The sequence below is a fragment of the Oncorhynchus nerka genome, linkage group LG4, assembly GCF_034236695.1.
Source record: "Oncorhynchus nerka isolate Pitt River linkage group LG4, Oner_Uvic_2.0, whole genome shotgun sequence".
Lineage (NCBI taxonomy): Eukaryota > Metazoa > Chordata > Actinopteri > Salmoniformes > Salmonidae > Oncorhynchus > Oncorhynchus nerka.
The window spans coordinates 77,942,633-77,970,271 of NC_088399.1; the positions used below are offsets into that span (position 1 = coordinate 77,942,633).

The following is a 27,639-nucleotide window of genomic DNA, read 5'->3' on the forward strand; positions in this document are numbered from 1 at the left end:
GGAAGAGAGGGAATGGTATAGAGGGAAGGAGAGGAGGGAAAGAGGGAAGGCAGAAGAGAGGGGGGGTGAGGGAAGGGAAAGAGAGGGAGGGGTGGGGAGGGAGGGAGGGAAGGAGGATGAGAGGGAAGGGGTGGGGAGGGAAGTGAAGGAGGAAGAGAGGGAAGGGGTGGGGAGGGAAGGAGGAAGAGAGGGAAGGGGTGGGGAGGGAAGGAGGAACAGAGGGAAGGGGATAGAGGGAAGGGGAGGAGGGAAAGAGGGAAGGGGGAAGGAGGAAGAGAGGGAAGAGGATAGAGGGAAGGGGGGAGGGAAAGAGGGAAGGGGGAAGGAAGGGGGAGGGGTAAGAAGGAAGAGAGGGAAGGGGAAAGGAGGGAATGGAAGGAGGAAGAGAGGGAAGGGGATAGAGGGAAGGGGAGGAGGGAAAGAGGGAAGGGGGAAGGAAGAGAGGGAAGGCAGAAGAGAGGGGGAGTGAGGGAAGGGAAGAGAGGGAGGGTGGGGAGGGAAGGAGGATGAGAGGGAAGGGGTGGGGAGGGAAGGAGGAAGAGAGGGAAGGGGTGGGGAGGGAAGGAGGAGGAAGAGAGGGAAGGGGTGGGGAGGGAAGGAGGGAAGGATGAAGAGAGGGAAGGGGTGGGGAGGGAAGGAGGAAGAGAGGGAAGGGGTGGGAAGGGAAGGAGGAAGAGAGGGAAGGGGTGGGGAGGGAAGGAGGAAGAGAGGGAAGGGGTGGGGAGGGAAGGAGGAAGAGAGGGAAGGGGTGGGGAGGGAAGAAGGAAGAGAGGGAAGGGAAGGGAAGAAGGAAGAGAGGGAAGGGGTGGGGAGGGAGGGAAGGAGGAAGAGAGGGAAGGCAGAAGAGAGGGAAGGGGGAAGAGAGGGAAGGAAGGAGGAAGAGAGGGAAGAGGGAAGGAGGGAAGGGATAGTGGAAGTGGGGGAAGAGGGAAGGAGGGAAGGGATAGTGGAAGCGGGGGAAGGAGGAAGGGATAGTGGAAGCGGGGGAAGAGGGAAGGAGGGAAGGGATAGTGGAAGCGGGGGAAGGAGAGAAGGGAAGGAGGGAAGGGATAGTGGAAGTGGGGGAAGAGGGAAGGAGGAAGGGATAGTGGAAGCGGGGAAGAGGGAAGGGAAGGAGGGAAGGGATAGTGGAAGTGGGGGAAGAGGGAAGGAGGGAAGGGATAGTGGAAGCGGGGGAAGAGGGAAGGGATAGTGGAAGCGGGGGAAGGAGAGAAGGGAAGGAGGGAAGGGATAGTGGGGGAAGAGGGAAGGAGGGAAGGGATAGTGGAAGCGGGGGAAGAGGGAAGGAGGGAAGGGATAGTGGAAGTGGGGGAAGAGGGAAGGAGGGAAGGGATAGTGGAAGTGGGGGAAGAGGGAAGGGAAGGAGGGAAGGGATAGTGGGGGAAGAGGGAAGGAGGGAAGGGATAGTGGAAGTGGGGGAAGAGGGAAGGAGGGAAGGGATAGTGGAAGCGGGGGAAGGAGAGAAGGGAAGGAGGGAAGGGATAGTGGGGGAAGAGGGAAGGAGGGAAGGGATAGTGGAAGTGGGGGAAGAGGGAAGGAGGGAAGGGATAGTGGAAGTGGGGGAAGAGGGAAGGAGGGAAGGGATAGTGGAAGCGGGGGAAGAGGGAAGGAGGGAAGGGATAGTGGAAGTGGGGGAAGAGGGAAGGAGGGAAGGGATAGTGGAAGCGGGGGAAGAGGGAAGGAGGGAAGGGATAGTGGAGCGGGGGAAGAGGGAAGGAGGGAAGGGATAGTGGAAGCGGGGGAAGGAGAGAAGGGAAGGAGGGGGGTGGTCAGTGTAGTGTGAAAGCCCAGCAGGACAGGAACAGACAGCCTTATAGGACACAGAGAGAGGGAGGGACACAGAGAGGGAAGACCATATAAATAGAATTACAGACATCCTTAATTTGATTCCCTGTGGAGCTAGCAGGGGGTCTGCAGTAAAACTCTCCCCAATTCCAGTCATCCCAGGGGGGATAAGAGTGACGTGTCTGCTGGGGGGTGGAGGGATCTACCTTCCCTGCTGGTAGTACAGGCTGAAGTACCAGGTATAAACAGAAGGGAGCGACAATGTTCCTAAATCTTGTCAACAAAAACACAGTGGCAGAGAGCAGAGTATGCACACACACACACACACACACACACACACACACACACACACACACACACACACACACACACACACACACACACACACACACACACACACACACACACAGAATCTTAAACACTTTTTTAGTTACTACATGATTCTATATCTGTTATTTCATAGTTTTGATGTCTTCACTATTATTCTACAATGTATAAAATAGTAAAACTAAAGAAAAACCCTTGAATGAGGAGGCGTGTCCTAACTTTAGACTGGTACTGTGTATTTCAGGATGACTCTTTCATCATAGTGCTAGTGCTTTAGGCATCTGTGAAGGTAGAATGACTGAGATGAATCACTAACCCTGTGAATCAAGCCCTTCTGGAGTTTTAATTCATTGTTTGTGGGGTGCTTATTTTTGTCCTGTTTCTTATAGTGTGTAATGGTAATGTGTCTCTTGCATATCCCAACTCCCCCTGCGCCCCCTGCGCCTATTCATTCAGCCTGATTTAACCAATAATATAGAGAAACTCTACCCATTAAAACACACTCAGGAACCATTGGGGTCTCACCGACACTGTCTGAAACACATTAGCTCCACATTTATCATACATGGGACATAACCATTACCATACATTAACTATGAAGTAATCACATTGCTGCTAAGTACTGTCCTATATCACCTCGTGAGGATGTCCTCTCTCCTGTCCATGGTCACGTTCATCTTTGCTACTGTTGTACATTCAGATTTACTGTACAGCATATCTGTATAATATCTATATGCTGTTTATAGGTCAATGTAGTGAAGGGGTTAACAATTTCTTGTTTGATCTGTAGGGTATGACCGAGCTGAACATGCATAGTCTGAAGCTTACGTAACCATGTTAATAGATTGTGTGACTTTCAGAAGGATGCATGTATTTTTCTCCAAGCACTGTTTTATGAGGTGTTTTTCTTTCATAGCTCTCCCAGGAGAGAACTTTTCTTACAGGAAGAACTCAGGCAAATCTATTTTCCTGGAGGTGTGTGTGTCTGTGTGTGTTTGTATGTGTGTGTGTGTCTGGAGTTGTGCTGCTTCACTAGGGAGAGCCCCCGTGTTGTTTACTAAACAATATACAACAGCTCTGTTGTTAGGCAGATTCCCTATTCCCTTTCCTCCAATCAGAGACTAGGAAACACAGGGAGGGAGCCACTCCAGTGAGCCGAGCATACAGTAGCTGTAGCTAGCAGACAGACACACACACATACACTCACACACACGCACACACTCACACACACAGAAACAAACACACTGTACGAAATCAGCCCACAGTACAGGATGTCCACTGACTGACTCCTCTCCCACTTCACTCATATTAAAATCAAATACACATCAATTTACAAGGAGATTCTAGCAGAGTGAAGCTGCCTGGTCTGGTCTGGTCTAGTCTGGACTGGTCTGGTCTAGTCTGGACTGGTCTGGTCTGGTCTAGTCTGGTCTGGTCTGGTCTAGTCTGGACTGGTCTGGTCTAGTCTGGTCTGGTCTGGTCTGGTCTAGTCTGGTCTGGTCTGGTCTAGTCTGGTCTGGTCTGGTCTAGTCTGGTCTGGTCTGGTCTAGTCTGGTCTAGTCTGGTCTGGTCTAGTCTGGTCTGGTCTGGTCTAGTCTGGTCTGGTCTGGTCTAGTCTGGTCTGGTCTGGTCTAGTCTGGTCTGGTCTGGTCTAGTCTGGACTGGTCTGGTCTAGTCTGGACTGGTCTGGTCTGGTCTAGTCTGGTCTGGTCTGGTCTAGTCTGGACTAGTCTGGTCTAGTCTAGTCTGGTCTGGTCTGGTCTAGTCTGGTCTGGTCTGGTCTAGTCTGGTCTGGTCTGGTCTAGTCTGGACTGGTCTGGTCTGGTCTAGTCTGGTCTAGTGTGGTCTGGTCTGGTCTAGTCTGGTCTGGTCTAGTTTGATCTGGTCTGGTCTAGTGTGGTCTGGTCTGGTCTAGTGTGGTCTAGTCTGGTCTGGTCTAGTGTGGTCTAGTCTGGTCTGGTCTAGTGTGGTCTGGTCTAGTGTGGTCTAGTCTGGTCTAGTCTGGTCTAGTCTGGTCTGGTCTAGTGTGGTCTAGTCTGGTCTGGTCTGGTCTAGTGTGGTCTGGTCTGGTCTAGTGTGGTCTGGTCTGGTCTGGTCTAGTGTGGTCTGGTCTGGTCTAGTCTAGTCTAGTCTGGTCTGGTCTGGTCTGGTCTCGTCTGGTCTCGTCTGGTATGCGGTGAGACAGGTTTATTTGAACTGTTAATAAAGCTACTCCAGGTTAAATGAATCAACAGACACATTGACTGTATGACTGTATGACAACGTGACTGTGTCAAAACACACACACACACACACACACACACAGTAAAAGCGCACTGTGTCAAATTAAACCGTAAACAGGAAGTAGAGAAGAGTAAAAAGCCTCCCCTTGAGACCCCATCCTGATGCTTGTTGTCTACTACAGAGGATGCTACATCTCTCTCCGCTTGAGTGACAAAAAGAACTGCTAGAATAGAAACAATGTTTGCCTACATTCACTCTGACCCAAAACATGACGTAACCAGCCCAGTCCCCAAACTGATTTTGTCTCTTGACTGTGGATATCACAGCATTGATGAAGGTATAAAGACACATAGCAACAACGGTCCCACGACTCAGATGCCACTTTCACGACACATACGCAGGCAGAAACGGATGTGTTCATTCAATGATAGGGGAGGGGGTGAGGAGGGTTTTAGGGTGCTTCTACCTCATTCAGTGGAGCTCCTCTGATACCTCCTGTAGGTCAACGGGTGGTACAGCCCATGGAGGGATCCTCCAGTCAGAACGAAGCACTACTTCCTCCTGAGGAGAGAGAGACAGGTAAAGACACTAGCTGAGGAGAGAGAGACATGTATAGACATCATCTGAGGAGAGAGAGACAGGTAGACACTAGCTGAGGACAGAGAGACAGGTAGACACTAGCTGAGGAGAGAGAGAGAGGTAGACACTAGCTGAGGAGAGAGAGACAGGTAGACACTAGCTGAGGAGAGAGAGACAGGTAGACACTAGCTGAGGAGAGAGAGAGACAGGTAGACAATAGTTGAAGAGAGAGAGACATGTAGACACTAGCTGAGGAGAGAGAGACAGGTAGACACTAGCTGAGGAGAGAGAGACAGGTAGACAATAGTTGAGGAGAGAGAGACATGTAGACACTAGCTGAGGAGAGAGACAGGTAGACACTAGCTGAGGAGAGAGAGACAGGTAGACACTAGCTGAGGAGAGAGAGACAGGTAGACACTAGCTGAGGAGAGAGAGACAGGTAGAGACAATAGTTGAAGAGAGAGAGACATGTAGACACTAGCTGAGGAGAGAGAGACAGGTAGACACTAGCTGAGGAGAGAGAGACAGGTAGACACTAGGTGAGGAGAGAGAGACAGGTAGACACTAGGTGAGGAGAGAGAGACAGGTAGACACTAGCTGAGGAGAGAGAGACATGTAGATAATAGTTGAGGAGAGAGAGACAGGTAGACACTAGCTGAGGAGAGAGACAGGTAGACACTAGTTGAGGAGAGAGACAGGTAGACACTAGCTGAGGAGAGAGACAGGTAAACACTAGTTGAGGAGAGAGACAGGTAGACACTAGCTGACGAGAGAGAGACAGGTATAGACACCACCTGAGGAGAGAGAGGCAGGTAGACACCAGCTGAGGAGAGAGAGACAGGTATAGACACCACCTGAGGAGAGAGAGACAGGTAGACACTAGCTGAGGAGAGAGAGACAGGTATAGACACCACCTGAGGAGAGAGAGACAGGTAGACACTAGCTGAGGAGAGAGAGACATGTAGTCACAGGTCAGAAGCTGTGAAAAGAGGCAGCCATTGACATGGTTTCATCAATTTCAGTGCAAATGAAAACTGTACAATTTCACATGATAATCTCACTGTATTTCCATGAACAGAAACGCAGAAGTACTACAAAATGTGCACATCCCACAAACATCCCCCCTCCAACACACACATCAGATTCAATTTAGAGACTCAGGGCTTTGATGTAGAGTACAGAACACACAGACAGACTAACTGACACACGGATAGAAATACAGACTAACTGACAGACAGGTTAACTAACTGACAGACAGACAGACAGACAGACAGACAGACAGACAGACAGACAGACAGACAGACAGACAGACAGACAGACAGACCAACTGACAGACAGGCTAACTAACTGACAGACAGACAGACAGACCAACTGACAGACAGGTTAACTAACTGACAGACAGACAGACAGACCAACTGACAGACAGGCTAACTAACTGACAGACTAACTGACAGACCAACTGACAGACAGGCTAACTAACTGACAGACTAACTGACAGACAGACCAACTGACAGACGGATAGAACTACAGACAGGCAGACAGGCAGACAGGCAGAGTAACTGACAGACAGACAGACAAGACAGACAAGACAGACAGACAGACAGACAGACAGACAGACAGACAGACAGCTAATCTCCAGCCTACTCTCATACTGCTGTTGTGTATCTGAGCTGCAGTATTATAGTACATCCTCCCTAGACATACTATTGGCCTCACAATCAGGGAGACAGGGAGAGAGAGAGACATACAGTCAGTCAGTCAGTTAGCCAGTCAGTCAGTCAGTTAGCCAGTCAGGCCAGTTAGCCAGTCAGTCCAGTCAGTCAGTTAGCCAGTCAGTCAATTAGCCAGTCAGTCAATTAGTGAGTCAGTCAGTTAGCCAGTCAGTCAGTCAGACAATCAGTCAGTCAGTCAGTCAGCCAGGCAGCCAGTTAGCCAGTAAATTAGCCAGTCAGTCAGTTAGCTAGCCAGTCAGTCAATCAGTCAGTTATTCAGTCACTCACTCAGACAGTTAGCCAGACAGTCAGTCAGTTAGTTAGTCAGTCAGTCAGTTAGCCAGTCGGTCAGTCAGCCAATCATACAACCAGTTAACCAATCAGTTAGCCAGTCAGTAAGTTAGCAAGCCAGTCAATTATCCAGTCAGCCAATTAGTCAGTCAGTCAGTTAGCCAGTCAGTCAGTCAGTTAGCCAGTCAGTCCAGTCACTCAGTCAGTTAGCCAGCCAGTCAGTCACTCAGTCAGTTAGCCAAACAGTCAGTCAGTCTATTAGTCAGTCAGTTAGCCAGTCAGTCAATTAGCCAGTTAGTCAGTCAGCCAATCATACAGTCATTTAGCCAATCAGTCAATTAGTTAGCCAGTCAGTCAGTTAGCCAGTCAGTTAGTTAGTCAGTCAGTTAGCCAGTCAGTTAGTTAGTCAGTCAGTTATCCAGCCAGTCAGTCAGTTAGCCAGTCAGTCGGTCAGACAATCAGTCAGTCAGTCAGCCAGGCAGTCAGTTAGCCGGTCAGTTAGCCAGTAAATTAGCCAGTCAGTCAGTTAGCTAGTCTGTCAGTTAGCCAGTCAGTCAGTCAGTGTTATGGTACCCTGAAAGGCAGGTAGATCAATAATACCCACAATATGTCTGTTTGTTTGTAAATGATGAATTCACAGTATCTCAGATAATTTAGCTGCAGGAACTTGAGAGCAGAGATTGTTTCTGAAGATGTCTATGTGTGAATGAAGCCTCAGCATCTGCACTGTGAATAAACCAGACCTTGGGCTGAATAGTAATCATGTTTTGAATGATTACGCTGACTGAGTGATTGAATGAAGTCCAGATTTGGGGCCAAATTGAGTGTCTTGTTGACTGATGTCTAGCCAGCTCTACTCAGCACCACTTGTCACTACTCTCCCTTAACTCTGTCCCTTTCTGCTGACATTTACAGATCACAGATCCCCCTTCTGTTTCTGGCATGAACAAACCACAAAGTTGTCTTCACAGCGAGCTTGGTGTGCTGCCTCCTGTGCCCATCTGCCTCTCATTTTCTCTCGCCTCCTTTCACTCTCTCTCTGTCTCCCTCCCTCTCTGTCTCTCTCTCGCCCCCCTCTATCCTCTCTCACACACTCTTTTAATACCCGTGAATGATTCCTTTGCCAGTTGGTGTCTGGTAATCCTCGGCCACTATGTGAGATCTCTCTCTCTCTCTCTCTCTCTCTCCCCACAAATCCCTCAAGCCCACGTCCTCTCTCTCGCCATCAATTTCTGTGGGCAGTGTGGAGGAGAAGCACAGTGTGTGTCCTGGACTCTCTCCCTGGTGTAACATAAGCCCACAGCTTTGCACTCTCATAGAAACATATTGATTCTTTCTCCCTGTCTTTGCTGCCAGACAGACATTCTCTCTCTATTATCATAGTTGGAAGTTCATAACCTGTGAGAGGGAGGGAGGGTTGACACAGTATGGAATGCAGTGTGTCATTCAGATACAGTACAGTGCCCTCTGTTGGTTAGTGCCTGGATCATCAGGAACTGCAGGCTTCTCCCTCCTAATAAACTTATGCTCTGTGAATACTGGTCTGGAAACAGGGTTATTGTCAACTGACTGACATACTTACTGACTGACTGACTGGCTTAGTGACTGACTGGCTGACTGCCGAGCGGGCGGGCTGACTGAAAGACAGTCTGGCTTATTGACTGACTGACTGGCCAGCTGACTGACTGGCCGGCTGACTGACTGACAGACTGACTGGCCGGCTGACTGACTGAATAACTGACTGATTGACTGACTGACTGGCTAGCTAACTGAGTGACTGACTAAATAACTGACTGATTAACTGAATGACTGGCTAGCTAACTGAGTGACTGACTAAATAACTTACTGATTGACTGACTGACTGGCTAGCTAACTGAGTGACTGACTGAATAACTGACTGATTGACTGACTGGCTAGCTAACTGAGTGACTGACTAAATAACTGACTGATTGACTGACTGGCTGGCTAGCTAACTGAGTGACTGACTAAATAACTGACTGATTGACTGACTGACTGGCTAGCTAACTGAGTGACTGACTAAATAACTGACTGATTGACTGGCTAGCTAACTGAGTGACTGACTGATTGACTGACTGACTGGCTAGCTAACTGAGTGACTGACTAAATAACTGACTGATTGATTGACCGACTAGCTAGCTAACTGAGTGACTGACTGACTGACTGAATAACTGACTGAATGACTGAATAACTGACTGAATGAATAACTGACTGACTGACTGACTGGCATTTGATGAGTAGTGTTCCATCTGTTATCTGAACAGGCTTCTTACCTGTCAATCAAACTCCAGACTTGCAGATCTATAGTGTAGAAACTAGAACACACAGGCTCCGTATGCCATGCAGTGGGAAACAAGGGGAGTTGTTCTATGCCCCTACACCTCTAGAACTTACACAAGTGTTGTCTGTCAGTTAGTCATTCCTTGTGAGAGCTGTGTTTGAGAGGCTTCAGCTACTTCGTGATGTTTGGCAGACATACACACACACAAAAACACACACACACGCACACACACACGCACACACACACACACACACACACACACACACACACACACACACACACACACACACACACACACACACACACACACACACACACACACACACACACACACACACACACACAAATACACCTCCGCTTCACCTTCTATTCAGTGCTGCAGGCTGTCTGATCCACTCTGCTTTGCAATTCAATCAGCCACTCAGCCTCTCCACCGCAGGACTATTACACTATAACACATCAGTTAATTGGCCTGCTCTGATTACAATATTGTAGACGAGACGTGTGTGTGTGTGTGTGTGTGTGTGCGTGCGTGCGTGTGTAGATGAGATGTAGAGAGGGAAGATGTTTTTTCTCCCCCATAGAGATGGAGCTCTTTACTTGTTATCCACCCACATACATTAAGACAGTTGCCAAGCATCCCTTCCTCCATATGAAACCAACACACAACGTGATACTGAGGAAATAAAGTGTCTTATAATAGACAGTGGTAATGGACTGTGTAACCGCAAGCAGTCGGTTCAAAGGGGCACTCTCAGCACAAATTACCTTCAGAATTTTGTGAAAAGTTGCATTTTTCAGCCAATCGCTCCCACAAGGAGTGCTTGTCGTAACCGTAAGTCATAAACAAGAATAGACACATACTTGAATATTTTTATTTTTTTAGAGAGAGAGAGAGAGAGAGAGAGAGAGAGAGAGAGTGAGAGAGAGAGAGAGAGAGAGAGAGAGAGAGAGAGAGAAAGAGAGAGAGAGTGTGTGTTTTAATGGGATGGTATCGTGGTAAACAACATTTCTCTGTCGTCAGGGACCGGAGGTGCATGGCTCACATCCACCTTGATTAGGATTTCCTAAGACCCAGCAAGGGTTCAAATAAGAGGGAAACCACTTGGGGTTCCATTACACAGTCTGAACCATGTCCTCACTTCATCTCTGAAAGTACCACATATTTGTCCCAGAATTCTTTGGGGCTGACATAATGTCTGACAGCTGGTTCAATCAGAAAAATGCAGAGCTCTCCACCACTTCAGACCAACAGGGAGAGAGGGAGGAACGGCTGGATGTGGGTTGTGGGGGTTTCTGAATACCCCCAGAAAGTCTAACATCATCCCTCAACCTCAATCTCAGGGGCCAACTGTAACTGACTCTCATTCCTTTCAGGTGGAATTGTATCTATAATGTGCATGAGTGGAGTCCCGATTCTCTAGCTGCGTTCTCATTCCTGTCCGTTCTCTCACAGACAAGCACATATTGTACCACGCATTAATGGAGAAGAGGAATCTTTCATCGCAGCTCTACTACATCTGAACAAAAATATAAAGCAGCATGCCCCATGTTTCCTGAGCTGAAATAAAAGATCCCAGACATTTTCCATATGCAGAAAAACCTTATTTCTCTCAAATCCTTGTTAGTGAGCATTTCTCCTTTGCCAAGATAATCGATCCACCTGACAGGTGTGGCATATAAAGAAGCTGATTAAACAGCATGATCATTACACAGGTGCACCTTGTGCTGGGGACAATAAAAGTCCTCTATAACATGTACAGTTTTGTCAAACAACACAATGCTACAGATGTCTCTAGTTTTGAAGGAGTGTGCGATTGGCATGCTGACTGCAGGAATGTCCACCAGAGCAGTTGCCAGAGAATTTAATGTTAATTTCTCTACCATAAGCCACCTCCAACGTTGTTTTAGAGAATTTGGCAGTGCCTCAAAACCGGCCTCACTGTCCCATACCACATGTATGGCATCATGTGGGTGACTATTATTCATAGATTAGGGCCTAATTCATTTATTTCAATTGACTGATTTCCTGATATGAACTGTAACTCAGTAAAATCGTAAAATTGTTGAATGTTGCGTTTATATTTTTGTTCAGTATAAGATGAAAGCATACTTTGCTGGCCTTGATGTAAAGTATTTGACATACAGTTATACAGTTATTTCCCACTATTGTTTGAATGGGAACAATGTTATTTTCAACATCCTTTCTACTCTCATTGAATGACTGAAACAAACTAAAGTGAACAAAAACAAGCCGAAAAGAATGAACAAAAAAAAGCAAAAATGGAATCCTAGATAGAATCCTCTCCCCAGCTCCCATCCTTGACTGCTACCACAGCACTGTCTGATTCATATCTACCTGTCTGATTCATATCTACCTGTCTGATTCATATCTACCTGTCCTCTAACCCAGTTGTCTCCACACAGACTGGCAGTATAGTCCCTGAACACAGTGTATTCTGTCATGTCCTCTATGCCAGCACAGCAGCCTTATACAACCCTTCCTCTGTCTGCATGTGTACACACACACACACACACACACACACACACACACACACACACACACACACACACACACACACACACACACACACACACACACACACACACACACACACACACACATTTCCTCTCTGCCTAACGTTCCGAGGCACTTATATGGGACAAAGAGGAGTAAAAGACAACACCAGTGCCAGCCAGGGCTTGTGCAAGACAAGACAAGGCATTGTTCTGAAAGGGTCAGGCAGTGTTAGGCAAGCATTGAGCGTTTCTTCACCGAGCCAGCCGTTTAGTCAGTCAGAGAGCCAGCCAGCCATCTATCCATCCAACCAGAGAACCAACCAGCCATCCAATAGGTCAGCCAGTCAGCCATCCAGCCAGTCAGAGACCCAGCCAGCCAGCTAACCAGCCAGCCAGCCAGCCAGCCAGCCAGCCAGTCAAAGACCCAGCTAATCAGACAGCCAACCAGAGAACCAGCTAACCATCCAGTCAGTCAATCAGCCATCCAGTCAGTCAACCAGCCATCCAGTCATCAAGCCAGCCAGTCAGAGACCCAGCAAGCCAGCCAATCAACCAGCCAGCCAGCCAGCCAGCGAGCCAGCGAGCGTTCTCTCTTCTCTGTAGCTTGGCAGCGAGGCAGGGGGAAGCAGCTCCTCACTGCTGAGTATTTTTAATTGCCCAATGATTTGCCTGTTAGCATTCTTCAGACTCTCTTAACCTGTATGTCTTGGCCCTGCCCCCTCCCTCCCTCCCTCACTCACTCTCTCCAGCCCTCCCTCCAGCCATCCCACCCTCCCTCCCTCCATCACTCACTTTCTCCAGCCCTCCCTACTTCCCTCCAGCCCTCCCTCATCCCTCACTCTCTCCGTTCAGTCCTCCCTCCCTCCAGCCCTCCCTCCCACCAGTCCTCCATCCCTCACTCTCTCCGTTCAGCCCTCCCTCCCTCCAGTCCTCCCTCCCTCCAGCCTGGCAGAGAGAGAAACACAGCTGCACACTGGGAATGTAGTGAGGCAGGAAGGGTGGAGGTTGAGGAGGGGTGAAGAGAGGGGAGACGGAGGTGAGTGGGGTGAGTAGCGTGGGTGTTCCAGGAAACCCTATTTCACAGTCGAACACACACGCATACACACACACAAAAGCACACACATGATTAGGTGTTATAGAAAGGCAGAGTTCCCTCCCTGGCCAACTACAGAGAGGAGGTAACCTACCCTCCCTCCCTCCCTCCCTCCATCCATCCATCCCTGGCCAACTACAGAGAGGAGGTAACCTACCCTCCCTCCCTCCCTCCATCCATCCATCCATCCATCCCTGGCCAACTACAGAGAGGAGGTAACCTACCCTCCCTTCCTCCATCCATCCATCCATCCATCCATCCATCCATCCATCCATCCATCCCTGGCCAACTACAGAGAGGAGGTAACCTACCCTCCCTCCCTCCCTCCCTCCATCCATCCATCCCTGGCCAACTACAGAGAGGAGGTAACCTACCCTCCCTCCCTCCATCCATCCATCCATCCATCCCTGGCCAACTACAGAGAGGAGGTAACCTACCCTCCCTCCATCCATCCATCCATCCCTCCCAGACTCTCTCCATCCCTCACACACACCCTCCCTCCATCCATCCCAGACTCTGTCTCTCCCTTGCACCCAACCACCCACACACCCTCCCTCCCCCTCCCTTCGCAGTTCTTTCTGCATATATGTTGTGCTCATAAATAGATTGAATAAGTGTCTCATTGTTTCCTTTCAGCACGGCTGTCTAACCATATGGAGTCGTTCTGAATGTTTGTATAGCATACATAATGCAACTGTCCTGCTCTCTCTTCTGTGGTCTGACAGCAGTGGATATCACTCACTCTGCTGCTTTTCCTAAGTGCACACACACACACACACACACACACACACACACACACACACACACACACACACACACACATCCTACTTAGTATGCATGGCCGGCACCTCAGCCAATCCAAGGTCATAGCTAAGCGTGAGAGAGAACAAGAGCGAGAGAGAGCTAGAGAGAAAAAGAGAGAGAGAGAGAGCGAGAGAGAGAGAGACAGGGTTGTTATGGTCTAAAGAGATGAGCTCATCCTCCCAGGCAAGGGTCAGACAACTGGAGCCTCCCGCTGTGTGTGATCTCAGCCTGCAGACACCTATTTCACACACAGGGAGGCTCACGGACATAGACACTGATGAACATGATCACAAACATACAGTACCACGTAGGCACACACACAGGCATAAACACACAAACAGACACAGGCACGCTTATACATGTTACTAAAAGGCATTTCCTCACACTATCCCTGGCAGCCTCATGCTCTCCTCTCCTCCTTCATACCTCCATTCACCCTCTCCTCCTTCATACCTCCACTCACCCTCTCCTCTCCTCCTTCATACCTCCACTCACCCTCTCCTCTCCTCCTTCATACCTCCATTCACCCTCTCCTCTCCTCCTTCATACCTCCATTCACCCTCTCCTCTCCTGCTTCATACCTCCATTCACCCTCTCCTCTCCTCTCCTCCTTCATACCTCCATTCACCCTCTCCTCTCCTCCTTCATACCTCCATTCACCCTCTCCTCTCCTCCTTCATACCTCCATTCACCCTCTCCTCTCCTCCTTCATACCTCCATTCACCCTCTCCTCTCCTCCTTCATACCCCCACTCACCCTCTCCTCTCCTCCTTCATACCTCCATTCACCCTCTCTCCTCTCCTCCTTCATACCTCCATTCACCCTCTCCTCTCCTCCTTCATACCTCCATTCACCCTCTCCTCTCCTCCTTCATACCTCCATTCACCCTCTCCTCTCCTCCTTCATACCCCCACTCACCCTCTCCTCTCCTCCTTCATACCTCCATTTACCCTCTACTCTCCTCCTTCATACCTCCATTCACCCTCTCCTCTCCTCCTTCATACCTCCACTAACCCTCTCCTCTCCTCCTTCATACCTCCATTCACCCTCTCCTCTCTCCTCCTTCATACCTCCACTAACCCTCTCCTCTCCTCCTTCATACCTCCATTCACCCTCTCCTCTCCTCCTTCATACCTCCATTCACCCTCTCCTCTCCTCCTTCATACCTCCATTCACCCTCTCCTCTCCTCCTTCATACCTCCATTCACCCTCTCCTCTCCTCCTTCATACCCCCACTCACCCTCTCCTCTCCTCCTTCATACCTCCATTTACCCTCTACTCTCCTCCTTCATACCTCCATTCACCCGCTCCTCTCCTCCTTCATACCTCCACTAACCCTCTCCTCTCCTCCTTCATACCTCCATTCACCCTCTCCTCTCCTCCTTCATACCTCCATTCACCCCTCTCCTCTCCTCCTTCATACCTCCATTCACCCTCTCCTCTCCTCCTTCATACCTCCACTCACCCTCTCCTCTCCTCCTTCATACCTCCATTCACCCTCTCCTCTCCTCCTTCATACCTCCATTCACCCTCTCCTCTCCTGCTTCATACCTCCATTCACCCTCTCCTCTCCTCTCCTCCTTCATACCTCCATTCACCCTCTCCTCTCCTCCTTCATACCTCCATTCACCCTCTCCTCTCCTCCTTCATACCTCCATTCACCCTCTCCTCTCCTCTCCTCCTTCATACCTCCATTCACCCTCTCCTCTCCTCCTTCATACCCCCACTCACCCTCTCCTCTCCTCCTTCATACCTCCATTTACCCTCTACTCTCCTCCTTCATACCTCCATTCACCCTCTCCTCTCCTCCTTCATACCTCCACTAACCCTCTCCTCTCCTCCTTCATACCTCCATTCACCCTCTCCTCTCCTCCTTCATACCTCCACTAACCCTCTCCCTCTCCTCCTTCATACCTCCATTCACCCTCTCCTCTCCTCCTTCATACCTCCATTCACCCTCTCCTCTCCTCCTTCATACCTCCATTCACCCTCTCCTCTCCTCCTTCATACCTCCATTCACCCCTCTCCTCTCCTCCTTCATACCTCCATTCACCCTCTCCTCTCCTCCTTCATACCCCCACTCACCCTCTCCTCTCCTCCTTCATACCTCCATTTACCCTCTACTCTCCTCCTTCATACCTCCATTCACCCTCTCCTCTCCTCCTTCATACCTCCACTAACCCTCTCCTCTCCTCCTTCATACCTCCATTCACCCTCTCCTCTCCTCCTTCATACCTCCATTCACCCTCTCCTCTCCTCTCCTTCATACCTCCATTCACCCTCTCCTCTCCTCCTTCATACCTCCACTAACCCTCTCCTCTCCTCCTTCATACCTCCATTCACCCTCTCCTCTCCTCCTTCATACCTCCATTCACCCTCTCCTCTCCTCTCCTTCATACCTCCATTCACCCTCTCTCTCTCCTCCTTCATACCTCCACTAACCCTCTCCTCTCCTCCTTCATACCCCCACTCACCCTCTCCTCTCCTCCTTCATACCTCCATTTACCCCATACTCTCCTCCTTCATACCTCCATTCACCCTCTCCTCTCCTCCTTCATACCTCCACTAACCCTCTCCTCTCCTCCTTCATACCTCCATTCACCCTCTCCTCTCCTCCTTCATACCTCCATTCACCCTCTCCTCTCCTCTCCTCTCCTTCATACCTCCATTCACCCTCTCCTCTCCTCCTTCATACCTCCACTAACCCTCTCCTCTCCTCCTTCATACCTCTGTTCACCCTCTCCTCTCCTCCTTCATACCTCCATTCACCCTCTCCTCTCCTCCTTCATATCTCCATTCACCCTCTCCTCTCCTCCTTCATATCTCCATTCACCCTCTCCTCTCCTCCTTCATACCTCCATTCACCCTCTCCTCTCCTCCTTCATACCTCCATTCACCCTCTCCTCTCCTCCTTCATACCTCTGTTCACCCTCTCCTCTCCTGCTTCATACCTCCATTCACCCTCTCCTCTCCTCCTTCATACCTCCATTCACCCTCTCCTCCTTCATACCTCTGTTCACCCTCTCCTCTCCTCTCCTCCTTCATACCTCCATTCACCCTCTCCTCTCCTCTCCTCCTTCATACCTCTGTTCACCCTCTCCTCTCCTCCTTCATACCTCCATTCACCCTCTCCTCCTTCATACCTCTGTTCACCCTCTCCTCTCCTCCTTCATACCTCCATTCACCCTCTCCTCTCCTCCTTCATACCTCCATTCACCCTCTCCTCCTTCATACCTCTGTTCACCCTCTCCTCTCCTGCTTCATACCTCCATTCACCCTCTCCTCTCCTCCTTCATACCTCCATTCACCCTCTCCTCTCCTCCTTCATACCTCCATTCACCCTCTCCCCTCCTCCTTCATATCTCCATTCACCCTCTCCTCTCCTCCTTCATATCTCCATTCACCCTCTCCTCTCCTCCTTCATACCTCCATTCACCCTCTCCTCTCCTCCTTCATACCTCCATTCACCCTCTCCTCTCCTCCTTCATACCTCCATTCACCCTCTCCCCTCCTCCTTCATATCTCCATTCACCCTCTCCTCTCCTCCTTCATACCTCCATTCACCCTCTCCTCTCCTCCTTCATACCTCCATTCACCCCTCTCTCTCTCCTCCTTCATACCTCCATTCACCCTCTCCTCTCCTCCTTCATACCTCCATTCACCCTCTCCTCTCCTCCTTCATACCTCCATTCACCCTCTCCTCTCCTCCTTCATACCTCCATTCACCCTCTCCTCTCCTCCTTCATACCTCCATTCACCCTCTCCTCTCCTCCTTCATACCTCCATTCACCCTCTCCTCCTTCATACCTCTGTTCACCCTCTCCTCTCCTCCTTCATACCTCTGTTCACCCTCTCCTCTCCTGCTTCATACCTCCATTCACCCTCTTCTCTCCCCTTCATACCTCCATTCACCCTCTCCTCCTTCATACCTCTGTTCACCCTCTCCTCCTCTCCTGCTTCATACCTCCATTCACCCTCTCCTCTCCTCTCCTCTCCTCTCCTCTCCTCTCCTCTCCTCTCCTCTCCTCTCCTCCTTCATACCTCCATTCACCCTCTCCTCTCCTCTCCTCCTTCATACCTCCATTCACCCTCTCCTTCTTCATACCTCTGTTCACCCTCTCCTCTCCTCTCCTGCTTCATACCTCCATTCACCCTCTCCTCTCCTCCTTCATACCTCCATTCACCCTCTCCTCCTTTATGCCTCTTTTCAGCAGCTTTGTGCTAGAGATAGTGATGGAGAGATAGCAGGTCTGGATCATTTCCCTGGCGCGGTTCTGACACGTCAGCCGGGACAAAGACCTGTAAGAAGATCTGACTATAGTGTGGGAGCCAATGGTACCTCTCAGATTACCACACACACTGTGGAATGAATGGAAGAGAGAGAGAGGGAGAGAGAGAGAGAGAGAGAGAGAGAGAGAGAGAGAGAGACCTAATCACACTGGTTAAGAGCGACCCAAACTCCTGTTTACCTCTTTACATGCCTGACTGACAGGAATGCCCACCAATCCTGAGTCAGCCAGCACAGGTAGGCAAACCGTGTCATCTCCTTTCTTCGACAGTGAATAGGCTCAATTTACCCTCCCTTGACAACACTGCTTCTTTGACAGTAGCAAATTAAAGAAATTATGAGCTTTCCAACACAAAGGGGAAGAAACCCTCAAAATGCATTGTTGTGACAGTATACTGCTCTGAAAGAGAATGAAAGTTTGTGTCTTCACCTTTCCTTGGCGATGGCATGGTTTTCTCCCAAACATTGAACACAAGGGGAAAACAAACGGAAAAGTTGAATTGTTTGTGTCAGAGTCCAAATGTTCTTCCAAGACTATGACATGAAACCTTGAACTCTATCTGCTTTCTGTCCTGATAGGATGTGCAGGTTGGAAGAGACACACCCACAACCCATCTTAGAGCCTTTCTCTTCTCTCTCTCTCAAGCAGGCAGGCAGGCAGGCAGGCACACACACACACACCCACACACACCACACACACACACACACACACACACACACACACACACACACACACACACACACACACACACACACCTCACCGTGCTGCAGACATGCACTCCTGTAACAGGCACTTTAAACCAGATAGACAGAAAGAGAGAAAACAACAACGAGGCAAACACAGCAGAACAACAGAGAGTAATTAGAGAGAAACCCTAATGTCTACCTGGCCCACCTCTCTACCCTGGACTTGAACAGCCTTTATGACCAGGTCCACCTCTACAAGGCAGCAATCCCAACTTTTGCCAGGACCCTGAAGGAAGTCACCCTGAACCACAGCCCCAGCACTTCACACAGGAGCAACTGAACAACAGACACTCCTCCCAGACCAGAGAAACACCCTCTCAGACCTGTAAGACCCCCTCCCAAAGGACTTGCGCCAAGAGGACCTACTTCCAGACCACAGCATCACCAGCCACATCCCAACCAGCTGAGACCCACCCAAACAAACCCTGGCCACCCCCTATATAGCTGCTCCCAGATCAGACCTATGTCTCTTCTGCCCCCCGTCCCTGAGGCAAAGGGCCTCAACCTAACAGCCGCACATATGCCCAGGCTGTGAGCAGAGCAGCACTACCCCACTGTTACACCCGCCCAAGCCCCATCCTGTGACCTAAGAGGTATGTATCAGATGCTCAACAGGCTCTGCTTACACCTACTGGAATGGTCCGGGCCTAAACCACACGAAAGGATGGAATGGAATGTCATACTATGTCATACTGGAATATACAAGGTCTGAGATCATCTGCCTTTGGCCTAAAGAGCAGGAACCCAGACTTCATCAAAGTAATTGGAAATACAGACATTGTCATCCTACAATAAACATGGTATAGAGGAGATGGACCCACTGGTTGCCCTCCAGGTTACAGAGAGCTGGTAGTCCCATCCACCAAACTACCAGGTGTGAAACAGGGAAGAGACTCAGGAGGTAAACTTATTTGGTATAGAGCAGACCTAACCCACCCTATTAAATTTGGCAAAACAGGAACATTTTGCATCTGGTGTCACGTGTGCTCTCTCTCTGGCCTCTCGTTACACTCACCTGCACAGCGTCAGACTCACCTGGCTCCATCACTTCCCTGATTACCTTCCCTATATGTCACTCCCTTTGGTTCCTTCCCCAGGCATTATTGTTTCTGTTTCAGGTCTGTGCGTTGTTCGTATTTCTTGTTTTGTTTTATTTTTCATTTATTGATTAAATCACTTGCTTCCTGACTCTCAGTGAACTCGTTACAGAATAACACCTCACCTAAGGGAAGCATCAGGGAGTGTTTTTTGTTTTGGTGGGAATGACGTCGGGTCCGGCAGCCGCTACAGGCTCCCCTGCCTCAGACAGATCGCCAGGCTCCCCTGCCTCAGACAGATCGCCAGGCTCCCCTGCCTCAGACAGATCGCCAGGCTCCCCTGCCTCAGACAGATCGCCAGGCTCCCCTGCCTCAGACAGATCGCCAGGCTCCCCTGCCTCAGACAGATCGCCAGGCTCCCCTGCCTCAGCCGATCTGTCAGGTTCCCGCACCCCAGCCGGCGACAGGCTCTCATGCCTCAGACAGATCGCCAGGCTCCCCTGCCTCAGCCGATCTGTCAGGTTCCCGCGCCCCGGCCGGCGACAGGTTCCCGTGCTTCAGCAGGGGTGACCGGTCTGCTCCTGATCACCAGAATCATCCCTTTGGTGGCGGGGAGAGGGCACTGTCATGTGTGCTCCCTCTCCGACCTCTAGGTCACCAGGCTGCTCGTTATGGCGCACACCTGTCAAAATCGCTATGCGCACCTACGCGTCCTCAGACTCACCTGGACTCCATCTCTTCCCTGATTATCTTCCCTGTATACAGTTGAAGTCGGAGGTTTACATACACCTTAGCCAAACACATTTAAATTCAGTTTTTCACAATTCCTGACATTTAATCATATTAAAAATTCCCTGTCTTAGGTCAGTTATGATCACCACATTATTTTAAGAATGTGAAATGTCAGAATAATAGTAGAGAGAATGATTTATTTCAGATTTGATTTCTTTCATCATATTCCCAGTGGATCAGAAGTTTACATACACTCAATTAGTATTTGGTAGCATTGCCTTTAAATTATTTAACTTGGGTCAAACATTTTGGGTAGCCTTCCACAAGCTTCCCACAATCAGTTGGGTGAATTTTGGCCCATTCCTCCTGACAGGGCTGGTGTAACTGAGTCAGGTTTGTAGGCCTCCTTACTCACACATGCTTTTTCAGTTCTGCCCACACATTTTCTACATGATTGCGGTCAGGGCTTTGAGATGGCCACTCCAATACCTTGATCTTGTTGTCCTTAAGCCATTTTGCCTCAACTTTGGATGTATGCTTGGGGTCATTGTCCATTTGGAAGACCCATTTGCGATCAAGCTTTAACTTCCTGACTGATGTCTTGAGATGTTGCTTCAATATATCCACATAATTTTCCTCCCTCATGATGTCATCTATTTTGTGAAGTGCACCAGTCCCTCTTGCAGCAAAACACCCCCACAACATGATGCTGCCACCCCCGTGCTTCACGGTTGGGATGGTGTTCTTCGGCTTGCAAGCCTCCCCCTTTTTTCTCCAAACATAACGATGGTCATTATGGCCAAACAGTTATTTGTTTCATCAGACCAGAGGACATTTCTCCAAAAAGTAAGATCTTTGTCCCCATGTGCAGTTGCAAACCGTAGTCTGGCTTTTTTATGGCAGTTTTGGAGCAGTGGCTTCTTCCTTGCTGAGCGGCCTTTCAGGTTATGTCGATATAGGACTTGTTTTACTGTGGATATATATACTCATATATATATGTTTCCTCCAGCATCTTCACAAGGTTTTTTGCTGTTGTTCTGGGATTGATTTGCACTTTTCAAAACCATAGGAATGGAACAAAAGGGAGTGACATATATATATATCAATGTCACTCCCTTTGGTTCCTTCCCTATATATATATATATATATGTCACTCCCTTTGGTTCCTTCCCTAGATATATATATTATATATATATATCACTCCCTTTGGTTCCTTCCCTATATATATGTATATATATATGTCACTCCCATTGGTTCCTTTCCTAGATATATATATATGTCACTCCCTTTGGTTCCTTCCCCTATATATATATATATATATATATATATATATATATATATGTCACTCCGTTTGGTTCCTTCCCTATATATATATATATATATATATATATATATATATATATATATATATGTCACTCCGTTAGGTTCCTTCCCCTATATATATATATATATATATATATGTCACTCCGTTTGGTTCCTTCCCTATATATATATATATGTCACTCCGTTTGGTTCCTTCCCTATATATATATATATATATGTCACTCCGTTTGGTTCCTTCCCTATATATATATATATGTCACTCCGTTTGGTTCCTTCCCTATATATATATATATGTCACTCCGTTTGGTTCCTTCCCTATATATATATATATATATATATATATGTCACTCCGTTTGGTTCCTTCCCCTATATATATATATATATATATATATGTCACTCCGTTTGGTTCCTTCCCCTATATATATATATATATATATATATATATATATATATATATATATGTCACTCCGTTTGGTTCCTTCCCTATATATATATATATATATATATATATATGTCACTCCGTTTGGTTCCTTCCCTATATATATATATATATATATATGTCACTCCGTTTGTTTCCTTCCCCTATATATATATATATATATGTCACTCCGTTTGGTTCCTTCCCTATATATATATATATATATATATATATATGTCACTCCGTTTGGTTCCTTCCCCTATATATATATATATATATATATGTCACTCCGTTTGGTTCCTTCCCCTATATATATATATATGTCACTCCGTTTGGTTCCTTCCCCTATATATATATATATATATATATATGTCACTCCGTTTGGTTCCTTCCCTATATATATATATATATATATATATATATATATATATATATATATATATATATATATATATATGTCACTCCGTTTGGTTCCTTCCCTATATATATATATATATGTCACTCCGTTTGGTTCCTTCCCTATATATATATATATATATATATATGTCACTCCGTTTGGTTCCTTCCCTATATATATATATATATATATGTCACTCCGTTTGGTTCCTTCCCTATATATATATATATATATATGTCACTCCGTTTGGTTCCTTCCCCTATATATATATATATATATATATGTCACTCCGTTTGTTCCTTCCCTATATATATATATATATATATATATGTCACTCCGTTTGGTTCCTTCCCCTATATATATATATATATATATATATGTCACTCCGTTTGGTTCCTTCCCTATATATATATATATATATGTCACTCCGTTTGGTTCCTTCCCCTATATATATATATATATATATATATATATGTCACTCCGTTTTGTTCCTTCCCTATATATATATATATATATATATGTCACTCCGTTTGGTTCCTTCCCCTATATATATATATATATATATGTCACTCCGTTTGGTTCCTTCCCCTATATATATATATATATATATGTCACTCCGTTTGGTTCCTTCCCTATATATATATATATATATATATATATATGTCACTCCGTTTGGTTCCTTCCCCTATATATATATATATATATATATATATGTCACTCCGTTTGGTTCCTTCCCTATATATATATATATATGTCACTCCGTTTGGTTCCTTCCCCTATATATATATATATATATGTCACTCCGTTTGGTTCCTTCCCCTATATATATATATATATATATATATATATATATATATGTCACTCCGTTTGGTTCCTTCCCTATATATATATATATATATGTCACTCCGTTTGGTTCCTTCCCCTATATATATATATATATATATATATATATATATATATATATATATATATGTCACTCCGTTTGGTTCCTTCCCCTATATATATATATATATATGTCACTCCGTTTGGTTCCTTCCCCTATATATATATATATATATATATATGTCACTCCGTTTGGTTCCTTCCCTATATATATATATATATATATATATATATATATATATATATGTCACTCCGTTTGGTTCCTTCCCCTATATATATATATATATGTCACTCCGTTTGGTTCCTTCCCCTATATATATATATATATATATATATATATGTCACTCCGTTTGGTTCCTTCCCCTATATATATATATATATATATATATATGTCACTCCGTTTGGTTCCTTCCCTATATATATATATATATATATGTCACTCCGTTTGGTTCCTTCCCTATATATATATATATATATATATATATGTCACTCCGTTTGGTTCCTTCCCCTATATATATATATATATATATATATGTCACTCCGTTTGGTTCCTTCCCTATATATATATATATATATATATATGTCACTCCGTTTGGTTCCTTCCCTATATATATATATATATATATATATGTCACTCCGTTTGGTTCCTTCCCCTATATATATATATATATATATATATATATATATGTCACTCCGTTTGGTTCCTTCCCCTATATATATATATATATATATATATATGTCACTCCGTTTGGTTCCTTCCCTATATATATATATATGTCACTCCGTTTGGTTCCTTCCCTATATATATATATATATGTCACTCCGTTTGGTTCCTTCCCCCTATATATATATATATATGTCACTCCGTTTGGTTCCTTCCCCTATATATATATATATATATATATGTCACTCCGTTTGGTTCCTTCCCTATATATATATATATATATGTCACTCCGTTTGGTTCCTTCCCCTATATATATATATATATGTCACTCCGTTTGGTTCCTTCCCCTATATATATATATATATATATATATATATATATATATATATATATATGTCACTCCGTTTGGTTCCTTCCCCTATATATATATATATATGTCACTCCGTTTGGTTCCTTCCCTATATATATATATATATGTCACTCCGTTTGGTTCCTTCCCTATATATATATATATATATGTCACTCCGTTTGGTTCCTTCCCTATATATATATATATATGTCACTCCGTTTGTTCCTTCCCCTATATATATATATATATGTCACTCCGTTTGGTTCCTTCCCCTATATATATATATATATGTCACTCCGTTTGGTTCCTTCCCCTATATATATATATATATGTCACTCCGTTTGGTTCCTTCCCCTATATATATATATATATGTCACTCCGTTTGGTTCCTTCCCCTATATATATATATATATATATATGTCACTCCGTTTGGTTCCTTCCCCTATATATATATATATGTCACTCCGTTTGGTTCCTTCCCCTATATATATATATATATGTCACTCCGTTTGGTTCCTTCCCCTATATATATATATATGTCACTCCGTTTGGTTCCTTCCCTATATATATATATGTCACTCCGTTTGGTTCCTTCCCTATATATATATATGTCACTCCGTTTGGTTCCTTCCCCTATATATATATATATATGTCACTCCGTTTGGTTCCTTCCCCTATATATATATATATATGTCACTCCGTTTGGTTCCTTCCCCTATATATATATATGTCACTCCGTTTGGTTCCTTCCCTATATATATATATATATATGTCACTCCGTTTGGTTCCTTCCCCTATATATATATATATATATATATGTCACTCCGTTTGGTTCCTTCCCCTATATATATATATATGTCACTCCGTTTGGTTCCTTCCCCTATATATATATATATGTCACTCCGTTTGGTTCCTTCCCTATATATATATATATATGTCACTCCGTTTGGTTCCTTCCCTATATATATATATATATATATATATGTCACTCCGTTTGGTTCCTTCCCTATATATATATATATATGTCACTCCGTTTGGTTCCTTCCCTATATATATATATATATGTCACTCCGTTTGGTTCCTTCCCCTATATATATATATATATATATATATGTCACTCCGTTTGGTTCCTTCCCCTATATATATATATATGTCACTCCGTTTGGTTCCTTCCCCTATATATATATATATATGTCACTCCGTTTGGTTCCTTCCCCTATATATATATATATATGTCACTCCGTTTGGTTCCTTCCCCTATATATATATATATGTCACTCCGTTTGGTTCCTTCCCCTATATATATATATATATGTCACTCCGTTTGGTTCCTTCCCCTATATATATATATATGTCACTCCGTTTGGTTCCTTCCCCAGGCATCACTGTTTCTGTTTCAGTTTCATGCCTGTACATTGTTTGTATTTTTTTTATTTTTTATTAAATTTTATTTCACCTTTATTTAACCAGGTAGGCCAGTTGAGAACAAGTTCTCATTTACAACTCTGACCTGGCCAAGAATAAAGCAAAGCTGTTCGACACATACAACAACACAGAGTTACACATGGAATAAACAAACATACAGTCAATAATACAGTAGAAAAAATATATATACGGTGTGTGCAAATGAGGTAAGATAAAGGAGGTAAAGGCAATAAATAGGCCATGGTGGCGAAGTATTTACAATATACCAATTAAACACTGAAGCGATTGATGTGCAGAAGATGAATGTACAAGTAGAGATACTGGGGTGCAAAGGAGCAATATAAATAAATAAATACAGTATGGGGATGAGGTAGTTAGATGGGCTATATTACAGATGGGCTATGTACAGGTGCAGTGAATTGTGAGCTGCTCTGACAGCTGGTGCTTAAAGCTAGTGAGAGAGATATGAGTCTCCAGCTTCAGTGATTTTTGCAGTTCGTTCCAGTCATTGGCAGCAGAGAACTGGAAGGAAAGGCGGCCAAAGGAGGAATTGGCTTTGGGGGTGACAAGTGAGATATACCTGCTGGAGCAAGTGCTACGGGTGAGTGCTGCTATGGTGACCAGTGAGCTGGTCACAATGTTTAGTTTATTGATTAAATCACTCACTCCCTGAACTTGCTTCCTGACTCTCAGTACACATCATTACATCTGGCTAGAAATTAATAAGGAAATTATCTCAACCAAGAAAAATGTTGTCGCCTGTGCTACCTATATCCCGCCAATAGAACCCCATACTTGAACGATGACAGCTTCTCCATCCTAGAGGGAGAGATCAACCATTTCCAGGCCATGGGGCATGTACTAGTCTGTGCCAGAACTAGACAAGAACCTGACAGTCTTAGCACACAGGGGGACAAACATCTACCTGGAGATGACAGCATTCACTCCCAAATATGCCCCGCCTACACACAACTATGACAAAACAACCAACAAAAACAGGTCACAACTCCTGCAGCTCTGTCGCACACTGGGTCTGTACAAAGTTAATTGTAGTCTTCGAGGAGACTCCTATGGTAGGTACACCTATAGCTAATATCTTGGCAGTAGTACTGTAGATTACTTTATCACTAACCTCAACCCAGAGTCTCTCAGAGCGTTCACAGTCAACCCAGTAACACCCCTATCAGATCACAGCAAAATCACAGTCTACTTGAACAGAGCAATACTCAATCATGAGGCATCAAAGCCAAAGGAACTGCACAATATTAAGAAATGCTATAGATGGATAGAAATGAGTGTAGAAACCTACCAAAAAACAATTAGGTAACAATACATGTAATCCCTTTAAGACAATTTTACTGTGATAGTAAAGATGTAAACTTGGCAGTAGAAAGCGTAAACAGTATATTTGACCTTACAGCTAACCTATCAAATAAAATAGAAATTAAAGCGGACAACTTAAGAAAATGAAAAACAACGACAAATGGTTTGATGAAGAATGCAAAAACCTACGAAACAAACCTATCCAACCAAAAACATAGAGACCCAGATAACCTGAGTCTACGCCTTCACTATGGTGATTCACTTAAACAATACAAAAAATACACTATGAAAAAAGAAGGAACAGCTCAATGTAATTGAAGAATCCCATAGAAAATAAACTTCTGGGAAAATTGGAACACACTAAACAAACAACAACAGGAAGAGTTATCTATCCAAAATGTAGATGTATGGATAAACCACT

General features: G+C 45.8%; 1 protein-coding gene across 1 annotated transcript in view; it reads right to left on the reverse strand.

Annotated features, from left to right (window-relative positions):
• Nucleotides 1-27,639, reverse strand: part of atxn1a (ataxin 1a) — a 235,723-nt gene that overhangs the window by 61,406 nt on the left and 146,678 nt on the right. The window contains 1 exon segment of the mRNA XM_065017909.1: nucleotides 4,802-4,896. The gene's annotated coding sequence lies outside the window, so the exon portion shown is untranslated.